Consider the following 13,964-nt stretch of genomic DNA (forward strand, 5'->3'; position numbering starts at 1 on the left):
GTGTTTTTAATTTAAATTGTTTTCATGTTTAATTCACTATTGCTAAATAATATTATTAAGTGTCTATGTATCTATTTAGCCTTGAGGCATGTGATATTTCAAAACAATTGAACCAGTTCTGAAAGGAGAAAGGGTCCTGTACCGTGCCCTCATTCACTTTTTTTTAATGTTAGTTAACACACGTACGCTGGACTGCCTTTTTCTCATCCTTCCAGCAGAAATGAAAAGTAAGCCTGGAGCAAAAGATCAGCTCTGTGCTTTTTGCTTCTCACACCCAAACCTCCTGCTTTATTTTTGTGTCCATAGGGTCTGTGTGATGTCCTCCCATGAGAGGCGACTCAGCAGCTCGGTCCCTCTGCCATCTCAGCACTGCCACTGGAGAAGCCCAGGAGGAGCAGAGCAGTGGCTGAGCAGCAATTTGAATATCCATATTTAACTCTTCAAACAACAGAAGATACTTCAGAACCATGTGTGAGACAAAATGCCATTAAAGTTTCAATCATTAAACCTCTGTTTAGCTGTACTCCAGAAATGAGCAGTTCATAACAAGCGGGGAATACTGATTGACAGTTTGCCATCAGGAGCCCTTAAGTAGGATTTTTCCAGCTATAATGCAGTATACTCTTCACTGCTCCCTTTTGCAAGATGCTATTTCAAGTAGAGGAGCATGAGGGAAATTTACATAAAAGCTTTGTATGTAATATGTGATTGCTCTGAAATTAAGAAGCACCAGTTTTCCCCTTCTTTTTTCAGAAATGAAGGGTGCACTTTGTTTTCTTGTTTACCTAGGGTGCTCTGTGATCCCTTGATGTGTTTCAAGTGTTTTCTGTCAGCATCACTAGACCTTGCTTACCTGCTAAATTTTATGTGTGAAGTGATTAGTGTTCAAAGTGCCTGAAAAAACCAGCACTAACGATGTCTGACAACTTTTGGGGTTTTTTTTTGCTTTTTCCTCTTAAATAATATTTCATGGTACATTAAATAGGTTATGCAGTCTCTTCTGAGAGACCAAAGCAAGGTACTGCTGCATACTTAATGTTTCACCCAGCAGACAGTTTTTAAAAGGAAAAAAAACCAGAAGGCAGCATAGAATCCTTTCCCTGAGCCTTGTCTCAGCTTCTTTTCAATTCAGTGAGAAATGGTAGCAATTTGGAGAAAGATACAGAAAAAAAAATAAACATTATTTCACAATAAACCTCTTAGCGTGTCACTTGTGATCACCAGCAGATACTAGAAATGCTTCTTGTTAAATCCACTGAGCATTATTTCTTCACAAGTTGAAATGCTTTCAGCCAAACTGTTTTCTCAATGTTCCCATCGGATGTACCACTTAGAGCCAGAGCAGCCCAAGAGAGAAGCAAACAATTAAAACTTTTATGTGTTTGATTCCTGACAGACATTCCTACGAGGTAGGTTTTAACGTTTTTTTTTTTCTTCTTAATTTTTCGTCTTTTTTTTTTTTTTTTTTTTTTTTTTTTTTCAGTAAGAAGGATAAGCTTGGAGTGCCCAGTCACCGTGGTAACTGCCAGAAAAATTCTCCTGAAGTTTGAAGAGGTCAGCTAACGGGGTCAACAACTCTGGCCTCTCTCTGAGCCGGGCCTGGCAGGCTCCATCCTGCGGTTGGGGTGTTAACGCAGGCTGAGCCCTGGGAGGTGGGCCATTCCAGCTCTGATATAAATTTTTTGAGTCAGTTCACGGCCTGGACTCTCCAGGTGGCCTCCAAAATCGATTGTGACCTTGTGACCCTGTCTAACGGAGGCATAGCATCCAACCTAAGTAAGGATTTAGCCAGGAACGACAGCTTTCCACTGAGTGTTATTGGGGACAGTACAAACAGTTTGGGAAGCAAGGAGGTAGGTATGAGGAGTAGAGGTCATTAAAAGCATATTAAAAAACAATCCTTTTTAGTTGAAAGTTTTTATTTGCAGTAACCATTCCTTAAATAAACCCTTCTGGCAACTATTTTTTCCTTCCATAATAACATTGCATCAAGTGCTTCAGTGCATTAATACACAAAAAATTGGCACTTTGCATATTCCAAACCACACTAATATTTTATCTACCTCTGGATTTTGAACTTGCAAATGAAGCTGGCTGACGTGTTAAACTAGATGCCTGTGAAGTGTTTTTTTGCTAAATATCATACAAACTAGGAGACTGCTTATTAAAGTAGGCTATTTACTTTAGGTAGTAATTTCTCTAATATGTGCATTCTTTTTAGATTCAAAAGTCTCTTAATCCCTGTAATCTATTTTTAAACTGGGAAATTAGGTAACATTAAGAATAGTGTGAAATGAAAGTGTGAGAGTTTCACATAGTTTTCCTTTACTGGTTTGCAGGACAAGTAGAAAAGCTACAAAACTGATTATGTATTTTTGTAGGAAAAAAATTGATCATGCTATGATGGTATTCATAGAGAACATGATATTTTTTTTCCTTTAAGATTTTAAGCAACAAACTATGTGGGGGAGGGAGGGGCTGTTGCAGACTTCTGATTTTGTTATTGAATTTAGAAACTTGCCCCTCTGAGCAAGTGGATTGGCTCTTGTGTTTTATCCCCCTGCTACAGAACCTCATGCATTGCTCACACGAGTAATTCTCGTGTAGCTGTCAGGTGAGTAAGTGGAACTACACTGAGGAGCAAAGTCCAGTTTCCAGCTGGAAAGTGTTATCAGACTTTAAGTGACTTTAAAACTGCTCTGAAGGAAGAAAATAGCTTTAATATTTGTTCCCAGTCTTAGAAAAATTGTGCAGTGAGACCCTTGCCCAAACACTTTGTGTGCTTGGCAGGGCCGGGCTGTGACATTTTTCTTCCCAGTCCCTTCCCAGCTGAGCAGTTCCCCCGAGGCTGGAGGAGCTGCAGAGACAGGGCCATAAAATACAGTTCAGGAAGAGCATCTGGGCTGTGCTGAGCATCATTGTACCGCTCAGAAGTCCCACAGGTCGCAACAGCAAGAATTTCTAACTTTTACTTGCAGTAATGCCTTACTCTGCAAAAAGCCCCCCAAATTCATGGATTTTTGGCCATGGTCCTGACTCTTATAGGGTCATCATAATCTGCTCTGGCGGGAGCAGGTTTGAAGACCAGGAGTAAGAAACGGGGCTGAATTTTGCTATAAAATAATTTAAGGAATGCACCTGCACATTCAGAAATTCATGGTGGCACTATTTAATTCTACCCTGAACACTAATAATAGTTGGCTTTTGGTGGTCATTTTTAACAGACCTCTGCTGAAAAGAATTTTTTCCCATTAGGAAGCATGTTGATTCAGGGCTTCTGTGATTGAGCTTGGGAAGATGAAACTTACAGCCCTTGGTGAGAATCAGAATATTTGCTTGTTTTTCAGAAAATTAAAAATAGGACTGTAAATAGCTGGATGGTGAATCTTCAATATTTTCAAAAGCATCTGTGTATTTTTCAACATTTTTTCAAAATATGTACTTACATCTGCTTTGTATTGCCATCACTCAAGGACCAAGTTTTACTGACAGGGGATCATTTCTGAAAATAGATAGAACTATTCCACTGGAACTTTTGGACCAGAATTGCCCCAGATTTGCTCTAAACAATAAAGAATTGTTGACAGAGACAACAACGAGGAGATCTCAGGAACTTTAACTCGCTTCAAATTCTTTAGCATTGACTTCTGTAGATTCCATTGAATTTATAATCAGCTGCAAATCTACAAATGTGACTCACAAAAGGTCCTGGTCTTGCATGTTTTGTACCTCTTCAAATTGCTCGGTTCATGCACACCCATTTGGAGTGCCTAGAGGTGCCTGTTAGCAGCAGCTGCAGTGGACAATTCTTCTTCCCCATCAGTGCAGTGAAGTGCTCACACAGCTTCATTTGACCTTTTGGAAAACTCTCTGAAGTGCAGGCTCTTTGAGTTTCACCAGAGGGATGTATGTGAATGGTCTTAGTGCTGTGTTGGAGATAAACCAGCAGAACCACCAGAGTCTGTGGTGGTTCCCAGCCCCTGTCCTATGGACACTGATAACCCCTGAGGCCTTTGAAAGTTTGCTGTGGCTATTACTATTTAATACAATGGAATTGTGTTAAATAGCAATGTTCATAGTCTTCAATTTAAATTTGTATTAGTGGAGTATGTGGCAGTCTGCAAGAGAATCTGAGGTCTGAGGGTAATTTGCTACCTGAAAGCTCAGAGGATGTTTGCTGTACAGGAATATGTCTCAGGTCATGGGCCATGAGGTGTGGGAGGTATCTTGTTAATGTTTTCAAATTAAACATATGCTCAGTTAAATGAATGTTTTTTATTACTCATGCAAACAAACAAAAACACAAAATCCCCACTTCAAAATGAAACAAAGAAAATCAAAGTGATAAATGGACACTGAAGCTTCAGCCTAGTTTGTGTTTGCTTGTGTCCAAAGCCTGCACTGCCAGTGCTCTGCAGAGACAGAGAAGCTCAGCTTTAGAGAGCAGCACGTTGCCATGGCCTGGATCAGGGCTGGCAGAGGTCTCTGGGCTCTGGAGGAAGCAGGGAGGGCAAATGAGCGCTGGGACTTACAGGTGTGCTGGCAAAAGGTCCTAAACAAGTGCTGAGCTTCCGTCTGCTTTTACTTCTTCCTCTCTGCCTTGAGAGTGTGTGGCTGGTGTCCAGAGGAAAAGTCAAACTAATTCTGATGCTTTTTCCTATTCTGGGTGGACTAATTCAGAGAAAGCACTTAAGGCAGCCTTTGTGGAAGGGTTACAATATAGGTTGATACTTTAGGAACTATAGGAAGTTCTTATCCTTCCCTGCCTACGGGGCTGTCATTTATAGACCTGCTATTGTCTCATCTTTTATAAGGATGTTTCCTTACATTAAGGTTCCAAGAGCAACCAGACTTTGCCATTGTTCCCAGCTATTTCTGTTTGTGCCTTAATGCACATCTAGTATTCTGTTTATGCTTTCACTGCTCTCCTACGCAGCAGACTGTACCTACACACCAGCTTAGGTGACATCACTCTCCAAGCATTCATTTCTGTGTTTCTTTTTTTTCCTCCTGATTTGTCTGTGCATCTCGATTTTGCATTAGCCTAGTTTATTATAGATAACGTGATAAAGTACATGGAACTTTATGCATTTAGTTGTCATTTTATCTTCATTTCTTGTTTGATAAACTTGCTTATAAAAAAAGCTTTTAGGTGTGTTTTTTATAACAACAAAACCCCTCTTACTATGTAAGAAGAATGAATTCAGCCATGAGCAGAAAAAATTGAAGCATAGATAATTTTGAATGTATAAAATTTAGCTTGATGTTAATGGTGGTTTAATTACTGGATTTTTTTTTTAGTATGGCTATTCATAAAGACATCCATTGTTTTCTGCCTTGATTTATGTCCAGATTAGCCCCCTTTAGAACCTCATTTCTGGCAATCTCAGCAACACGTGAGGGCCTGGCAGCTTGTACAGACATTGCCATCTTCCCTCACTGCTCCTTCTCCTGAGCTGTTCCACCAGCCCCACACCTGCCATTCCTCAGGAGCCCTTAATGGTGCCTTTCCTCCATCATCTGCTCTGTGCCTTCCAGAACCAGGTCCTTTTGTCAAAGTTTTCAAACCAATTTAGAAACAGATACTGAAATAAAGGCAGGTGACGTGGTGGTGGGGTGACATGGTGTCATTGCCTCTCTGTCCTGCATGGGAAGATTACAGACTTTCTCCAGAGCTCAGCTCTATGGCCATGCAATGAGAATGATAAAAACAACATCTTTGCAAAGTGCTTATATATCTGAAAAATGTGATGCAAATTAAAAGCTACCTAGGTTTTGTCAAACCTAACTCTACCCAGCACTTTACTTTCTCCACTGCCCTCTCAGCTGCTCAAGATTTGACAATAAACCTTTTAGAGTTTTTGCATCATGCCTTGCAAAATGTGACATTTGGGCTTTTAAACTACCCTGTGTTATAACATACACAGCAGAACTAATATATCCTTTTTCCACATGCATCCTCACTTTGCTGAAAAAAAAATCCCAGCGCTGAACAAACTACAAACAGCCTGATGATGCAGGGTAAGGAGTGCCCACAACCTCTGTGTGCTCAAGGCACAGCTTTATCCCAGCCCTCAGTGGGACAGTGCACATGGAAATGTGGGATCTGTTCCTTCCCAAGCCCCAGTGATGCCTTGCTTTGCAGTTCCTCTCGCTGGTGAGTCGCTCTTGTAATTTCCAGTTATGTAACCCATCTCATTTTGTGAATATGTGAATTTAACAGCTGTCAGTGTCAGCAGCGCCTGCGAGGGGTGTGTGTCTTTTTTTTTTTTTTTTTTTGGCAAGCTGGCATTACTCATCAGTCTCATGGTAGTTTTGTTTGAAAAATGCTTGTGTTAGAAAAAGTGGATTTATCAGCTCAGCACTGTATGGTGCTAGCATGCAGCTCAACAAAAGACAAGTGCTCATTTCAGTAACGCTTGCAGCATTTCATGGGGCCCCCAAATAGGCTGAACAAGGCTTCTCTGGCAACTAACCCCAAGTACAGTGGGAAACTATTAAAGTGGCAGTGTCACTGCTTGGAAAAGGGATTTGGTTTTCTTCCATCATTTATTGCTGCAGGTTTTTTTTTTTTTTTTTTTTAATTAAAGATTATGAACTGCATTAGGAATTTCCCTGAATATTGGAGGAAAAAAAAGAGGCCTTACTGAAAATTTGTGCTCCTAGAAGTGATTTTTTTTCTCTCATGGTTTCCTGGAAGGTAGATCAAACTGTCAGTCTGCCCTTCCCAAAGTGGACCTGTTTTATGGGGAAAAATAAGATACTTGCAGCTTTTTCAAGCAATACTACAAAGCCAGTGGTGCTGCAGCCTTTCAGGGAGAACTCATTCTCTGTCCAAATCAGTTTATTTTCAGAATGATTTGCTGCTCTTACACTTTCTTTTGTAGCTGCTCTTCCAGAATGCAAATACAACTGGAGAGTTTTCTGTATTTAATTGAATGTGTCAGGTGGTTGAAATCATGTTTTAAAACCAGCATTACATACTGCAAATGTGTCAAACCCTTTGTTCACATTTATTTAAAACAAATGTATTTTTCAGTATTTATTTATTTATTCTCTCTGTTTACACTTCACACAGATGGAAAAGATAAACCAGTGGGTTTAATTTTTGCTGAAATATTGCCTTTTACATTTTTAGGTTCTCATATCCTGGCAAGATGCTACAAACCCCACGTGACAAAGATCAGAAGGAAATACTTATTTGAAGAAAGCTCTGTCATTAGCTGTGCTGTAAGTTTTATAAAAGGCTCTATTTCATAAAATTCGAACTAATTGTTCCTCTGCAAGCCTTAATGGTCTCTGAGCTGCATAGTTAATCTACTACCTGCCTCTACTTACACAGCCAACAGGATTTAGAGCTGGGTAAAACATGCCTTCACACATCAGTTACATCTATTTTAACTTTCCTTCTGATAAGTTCTACTGATTGTTTACTGTAACTTGCACCCAGACAAATGGATTTGGACTTGCACACTCCTAAAGCTGCACAACAGACAAGCACAGCCCCCTGGGGACACCCACCCACAAAAACGTTCCCGGGGGTTCAGCTCCCGTGCGTGGGTGAGCTCCAGAGGCTGGGGGGAGGAATGGGTGGATGGGATTCCTGAGTCATCTTCTGTTCCCTCTTGGAGAGAGGTGGCTGCAGGGAACTGTCTTCTCTCTGCAGGGACACAGGGCTGTGGTTATAAGCTCCCCAGAGCTGTGGAGGCCACAAACATGAGTGCATTGTTGTGCTGCACACACACCATGCACCCCTGCACCTGCAGTGTCCTGCAGCCACCTCTGGATACCAGCAGCTCACTGTGGTCAGCCCTCTGGCTTTCCAACACAGGTGAGGACAGCACTGAGGCAGCAGGTCAGATCCTTGTATTCAGCTTGGTACTCAGAAAACTGGGTACTTGCTGCAGTGTTTCTGGGGTGTGGGCAAAGCAGAGACCCTGGGTCTTTAGTCAGACCAGGCACAGGTCAGGGACTGAAATATTTGTCCCACACCTACCGCAGCAAAGTTGTGGTTGCTGACTTGAGTGACAGGGGAATATAGGACTGGGATGTCTCAGCCCAAAGTCCCTTAAGCCTTGGCTTCATGGGTGAGATCCTGAACACAGCCAGAGCCTACGACATTAAAGGCTTTATAAAAGCAACAGTGCCAGTTTAAAATCAACCTCCCACATTACCAGCAGCCCAGCAGGTGTAATGTGATCCAGGTAGCCCAAGCCAGTGAGTAAACAAACTGCTGCTTTCTGAATGAGCTGCACCAGAGAAATGCTTCTAAGTGGGAATTCCAGTGGCTATTTGCACTAAGTGAGCTGTGCAAATGAACAGGCTCCTATGATTAATTCTGTGAAAATGAGTGGGCTCCTATGATTCTAACTCTTATTCCACACAGGTTGTTCCCTCTACACCCAAAATGAAGCAGGGAAAATGTTGCAGTGAAAAATTTCCCTGATAAGCCTGGAAAGTTTAGTGGTATTGGGCCTGATCTAGCTGCTTGAACTTCAGTGGGGTCTGTTGCTGGGTTTCCTAAAGCTAGAGAAAACAATCCTGCTGCTTCCAAACTGCCAAGTCAGTCAGAGGAATTTAATATTGTCCCTAAAGAAGCTGCTTTGCTGCTCTTCTGTTGGGTTCCCAGTTCCATTTCCAGTAAGCGGTATTAACTTAGGGATTTTATACTTGGCTATAATGTTGCCCTTTTTGTTTTCCTTCACCTCCAGCTCTGAAACCATCATAGAGCCTGCTGTGTAGACCAGCTGAACCTGAATGCTGCATTTTAGATCCTCTCGGTGTTACTGCCTAGCTCCCTAACTGGAGAAGTGCATAAAAGCAAAGAAGGTGGATGTGTCCAAGTAGAGCATGGGCCTTGACAAGTCCCATGGGCTTGGCAGACTCTGACTCACTGTGGAGTCCTTGGAATGTGCAGGCTGGGGGTACACCACACTGAAGACCCAGCAGCCCAGCTCTGTTCCATGGTTTCTGCCTCCCAGTCTGGGTCCCATCCTGCCCCAGAGAGCCTCTCCCCCCTCCCCAGCCCACGCTCCACTTATTCATGAGTTATGATAACATATAAGCAGCTTAGAGAATTCTTATCGGAATAAGTTGAACACAATGCAGCATTTAACTCTTAATGACAGCCACCTCTGACTGTGAGTGACATGTTATAAATTATGTTTGAACTGGATTTTTTTTTTCTTCAGAGGCAGATATTCCCTCTGCCACCCAGTCAGCCCTGTAACGTTGCACTTGTGGCCTTAATCCCACTTGGATGTGTGCCCTGCTGCCTCCACTTTCCGTCACTTGGGTACTTTAGTATTCTTGAACAAGTGAACAATCTTTGTTTCTGTACCTTATTAGGCCAAAGACCATAGCAGCGAGTGATGGCATCAGCAGGCCCTGCAGGCAGGATTCTCTGCAGACACAGCCAACCTCCAACAAACCCCTTTTTATCCTCCTGTTTCTAGGAAGAATTATGATGGTGGTGCCCTGCTGTTGATCAGTCAAATCTGTGGTAGGCCTAGAGATAAGTCCTGTAAGTGTGGTGTACTGTAAAACAGCGGCTCCCATTCATTAGTAGCTTGTGTGTAATAAACCACCCAAAGGAGGGGGGTGGGGAGGGAGAGGGGCGAGCAGCTGCAGTGTGCAGGAACAAACAACACAACTCATTCTTGGGAGCCAAAACTTTCTAATTTGCTGCTGGGCTGCTGGGAGCACTCAAATTCTTTCTGATAATACGCTCGTGCCCTCAGTGTCTGTCCTGGAGTTTCCCAAGTCCTGCACTCTCGGGGTCCCTGAGTCTGGGATAGTTTCACTTTGAACCCAAAACACAGAGGGGAGCTGAGTGGGAAGGAGGGGAGCACACCAGTGCCCAGTGTTTGCAGACTCAGGCATAAGAAAGCTGTGGACTCCCAATCATTCTGCTGGGAATGGCTGGTGCATGGATCTGCTTGTGCAGTGGGTAAACAAAGCATCACATGGGCTGCAGAGCAAGCAGGAGGCAGGGAGCAAACCCAGGGCTATCAGGGCATGCAGGAGGACAGACTGTTTCAGATGTGTCACTGACTTAGAGAATTCTTATTGGAATAGGTTGAACACAACGCAGCATTTAACTCTTAATGACAGCCACTGTCATTTAGGAACCTCTATCTCCCAAGAGGTAAAATCTTCAAACAAACCTCAAATGATTAATAGCTGAAAAATTATTTGGCTTAATCTGTTCTAGTTTTTTTTTCACAAGTTCTGGTAAATCTTTACAGCTTGCAGGCAGGTGAATTTAAGTGGAGTCTGCTAAATATAATGTAAGATGTTGCATGTGTTGAGACATCACTAGTGCCTAATATTTGCATAGCTGTGAATACGTTGGTGCTTTTGGATCTCAGCCTTGGACCTTCCAACTGCCTGTGGAATATTTCAGACCAGGATGTGAAATTATTGAGTGTTGCACAACTGCTCTCATAGACCAGGCCTTTGTGCTGATGTTTGTATTATCACAGGAAAATGAACTTATTTTCAGATAGCTGCTGTTCTGGAGGAGTGCTGTACCCTCACAGGAGATGACAGTGACTGCTTTTTCCAGGGATGTACCAGGCTGTGATGGTGCCTGGGCTGTCTCCTAACATTTCTATAGACAAGGGCTACTTTAATGGCAAATTCAGGCAAAATGCAAGCACTCTTTATGTAGACAAGGCAAAATCGCAGATTTGAGGTTTTCCACTCTCCTGGAGAAGATCCATCTCCCTCCTTTCTGGGAGGAGCTGTGCTGTGAATTTTAAGCTCTGAAATGAGAGGGGCTTCTGCTAGACTGCTGCTTGGTAAAGTTATTCAGTGGGCTGAGATGAAAACACCTTGAAGAGCATCCACAAAACACTGTTAACTAAACCTGGGCATGAAGTAGGTTTTTTATCTTCTGAAACCTCAGGTAGTACAGCTTAGGTAGTTCTCATTGTGGCATTCTGGCATTTTGAACAAAGTCAAAATACCTTGACATTTTGGTTTTCCTTCCCCAGGTTTAGGTAGGTAGGTGAGTTTATAACCAAAATTGGCTGCTCACTGCCCATTCCCAGCATAGAGCCTGACTTCTCTATGCTGTTTCCAGGATTTTCAACTAGAATTGCAACAAGGGGCTTTTTATGGGAATCTCTCCATGACTTTTCAAAGAAAATTGCAAAGGTAACACCTCTGGTAATTGCTGCACTGTGTAAGTAGATGAGAGAACCATCAATTGGAAAACTCCAGCACTGGTCAGACTGCCCTGCTCCCTGACAGCACACAGCAGGTACCTACCTGTGGTCCTGTTGTCAGCAGGTTTGAAGTTATAGATGAGACCAGCAAATTGAGTGAATGTTCTGGGTAGCTATGAAATCAGGGGGTGGAGGGTTTGGTTTTTGGTGTTTTTTTTTGGTTTTTTTGGGAGGGTTTGAGCCCCATCCCCAGCACAAGCAAAGCCATGTAATCCTTTCTTTTGCAATTAGAGCTGAAAAATAGCCCCGGGCCAGACCACTTGCACAAGGAGCAATTAGACAAGCTAGACACTGGGAAAAGCTAAAAATAGTAAATAATCTGCCTCCACAAAAATACCTTGAACCATTAGAAAAGGACATTTTATGAATTTCCTGGGAATCATTTAGTACTTTAATATGCTCACAGTGTTCTGCCTGGAGGGACTATATTCCAGCTGCTGTTTGGCAGAGGTAAACATGAGTAACATGACTCTCTTCTTACACTTGAGACACTGAAAAAACCTGAGTAAGTCCTGAGATTTTCATGCCTAGCCAATTGAAATTGGGGTAATGAGTGGATTCATATTGAACTGAGAAAAAATATGCCCTAGGGCTCTTTAAGAGACAATGTCCAAGAGGTTGGGGGTCAAAATGACTTATTTTTGGTTATTTAATGTCTCAGCCTAGTCGTCTTTGAAAAATAAAGTAATCTATGATATTTATCCATTAGCTGAATCCAAACTATTATAAAAACTCTCCCTTTAGAAACTATATTATTTGAAAAAGAGGATGACAACTGCTGACTTTTTTTGCAGCACTCCTGAGCTGGATGAAATGTATAAACAAAAAAAACCTAACCACAGCTGAATATTTTTAGTCCTTTGCAGGGACTACATATGATGCTATTTAACTAAGAATGCCTCGAAAAGGATGATTTGACTGTTTCTGGTTAAGCATCTGATGCAGGCTTTAAAAATGCAACAAAACTCAGACCTGAGGTTTGCGGGCAACAAACCAGAATTAGCGGTTTGCAAATACATGTGAGAAAGGGGTTGAAGGTTGCTACAACATTTTTGGGGATTTTTGCTGGTTACTTGTGTAATACTGTTTGAAAAATGTTGGGAGTATTAAATCACATTTTGTTCTGTCTTCTTTATTTACAGGAGATACTTCAAGAGGAAAAAAAGCTATAAATTGAAACAACAAATTGTGAGCATCTGTGTGCACATCCCTGTGCATCCTGGTACCACTGCTGGCACTCTGGCTCTCAGGAGGAGTTCAGTGATGGTGACAACGCAAATTTCAGTTCCTGTCCCTCTGTTTCTGAGTGGGGTCTGATGTTTGTTCCCAGAGCTGTTGGTCCCCATCCCAGCACAAGGCGCTGCCCGCAGGGATGTGACGCTGGAATTGCCGGAGCTCTGTCCCCACCGCTGACTCGGAGCAGCGATGTTGGCGGCGGAGGGGCAGCGTGGGGCCGGCCGGGGTGCCGGGACGGAGCAGCGCTGGCCCTGGGGCTCTGCGGGCGCTGGGCACCCCCGGGGGCTCTGCAGGGTTAACCCGTTCTGTGCCGTGCATCCACACACACTGTTTGCTCCCACTGCCGAGATCCAGCCCATCCCCCGGCCCGTGTGAAACTGCACAAAGACTCTCCTAAACGTGAATTTAAAACGCTTTCAAATTGACAACCTCCTTTTAAATAAAAACATTTATGTTAAGCGAAAGGCATGTTTGCCTCTACAAATAAATGGAATTACGGTTCTAAGACCTGACTTAATCCTGAAGTTCTTAGACTGCACAGTAAGTAGAAAAGAAAGAGGATTGTTTGGAGGAGCAGAGGTTAGCAGGATCAGGCTCCATCTTACATCTTCCTGCTCATTTTCCTTCTCGCATTCAATATACCTTTCTCAGAACTACCTCTGTTTATAACAATGCCAAAGTAACTTCATGTCTATTACCTAATTGAAAATAACGAGGGACGGTACACAGTGTGCCCATCCAGCTTTCCTGCTGGAAAAATTTGAGGATTGCTAAACAAAGAAAAGATGCTCTTCCTCCAAATGTATTCTTATGCTAAAGTCATGTCCTTTTGAAATTAATTTCAGGATTTCTCTCAAATGTGTTGTAATTCTTTGTTCTTTTTCTACACTGCTTTCTTTGTGAAAATGTATTTTAAAATCTGCGTGGAGGTTTGAAAGGGTTTGAGAGAAGATGTTTACAGAGTAATATTGCCATTTGTATGTGTTATATTTCTGAAAATGGAATTTCTAATCAGACAACATTAAAATACTTTTGTATTATTTTTTGTGTGGTTTCATGACATTTGCATGTTTCCAGCTCTGATTTTGGTACCCATGTAGCCAGGCTAATTAGGAAAGCAGGATCCTAAGTTTTATTGTTACTCCATCCAAGTCAATCTGTTCTATAACCCCACCTCTGGTCTTGGTACTGTCTGAATTCAGTGATTTTGGTGTATTTTTTTGTTTTTCTGTGGAAGCCCTGAAGTACCTCTATTCCAAGTTGGGAGATTTCATATTCAGGACAGTTAAAGCTGAAAGAAGCCTGGGCAAGAGGAGAGATTTGTTTAGTAGATGTGTTCAAATGAGTTTCTGCCAAAGACTAAAATGAAGACTGAATGAAATTTATTGTGGCAAACTTTCCTGTGTGGACTGCAGAAAAGCATCTACACAGAACTGGACCTGCAGCTCCCTGTCCCTCCCAGCACCTTCCTGTAGTTCCCTCTGTCCCACAGAACAG

At 42.3% G+C, this 13,964-nt stretch overlaps 1 long non-coding RNA gene across 1 annotated transcript; it reads left to right on the top strand.

Annotated features, from left to right (window-relative positions):
- Positions 1–317: 317 nt before the first annotated feature.
- On the top strand, positions 318–13,507 carry LOC132077595 (uncharacterized). Its single transcript, XR_009419082.1, has 5 exons — positions 318–471; positions 1,484–1,853; positions 5,987–6,157; positions 7,139–7,230; positions 12,374–13,507. It is a non-coding gene; the product is annotated as an uncharacterized LOC132077595 (long non-coding RNA).
- The last annotated feature ends 457 nt before the right edge of the window (positions 13,508–13,964 follow it).

This window comes from Ammospiza nelsoni, chromosome 10 (assembly GCF_027579445.1).
Source record: "Ammospiza nelsoni isolate bAmmNel1 chromosome 10, bAmmNel1.pri, whole genome shotgun sequence".
NCBI classification, from domain to species: domain Eukaryota; kingdom Metazoa; phylum Chordata; class Aves; order Passeriformes; family Passerellidae; genus Ammospiza; species Ammospiza nelsoni.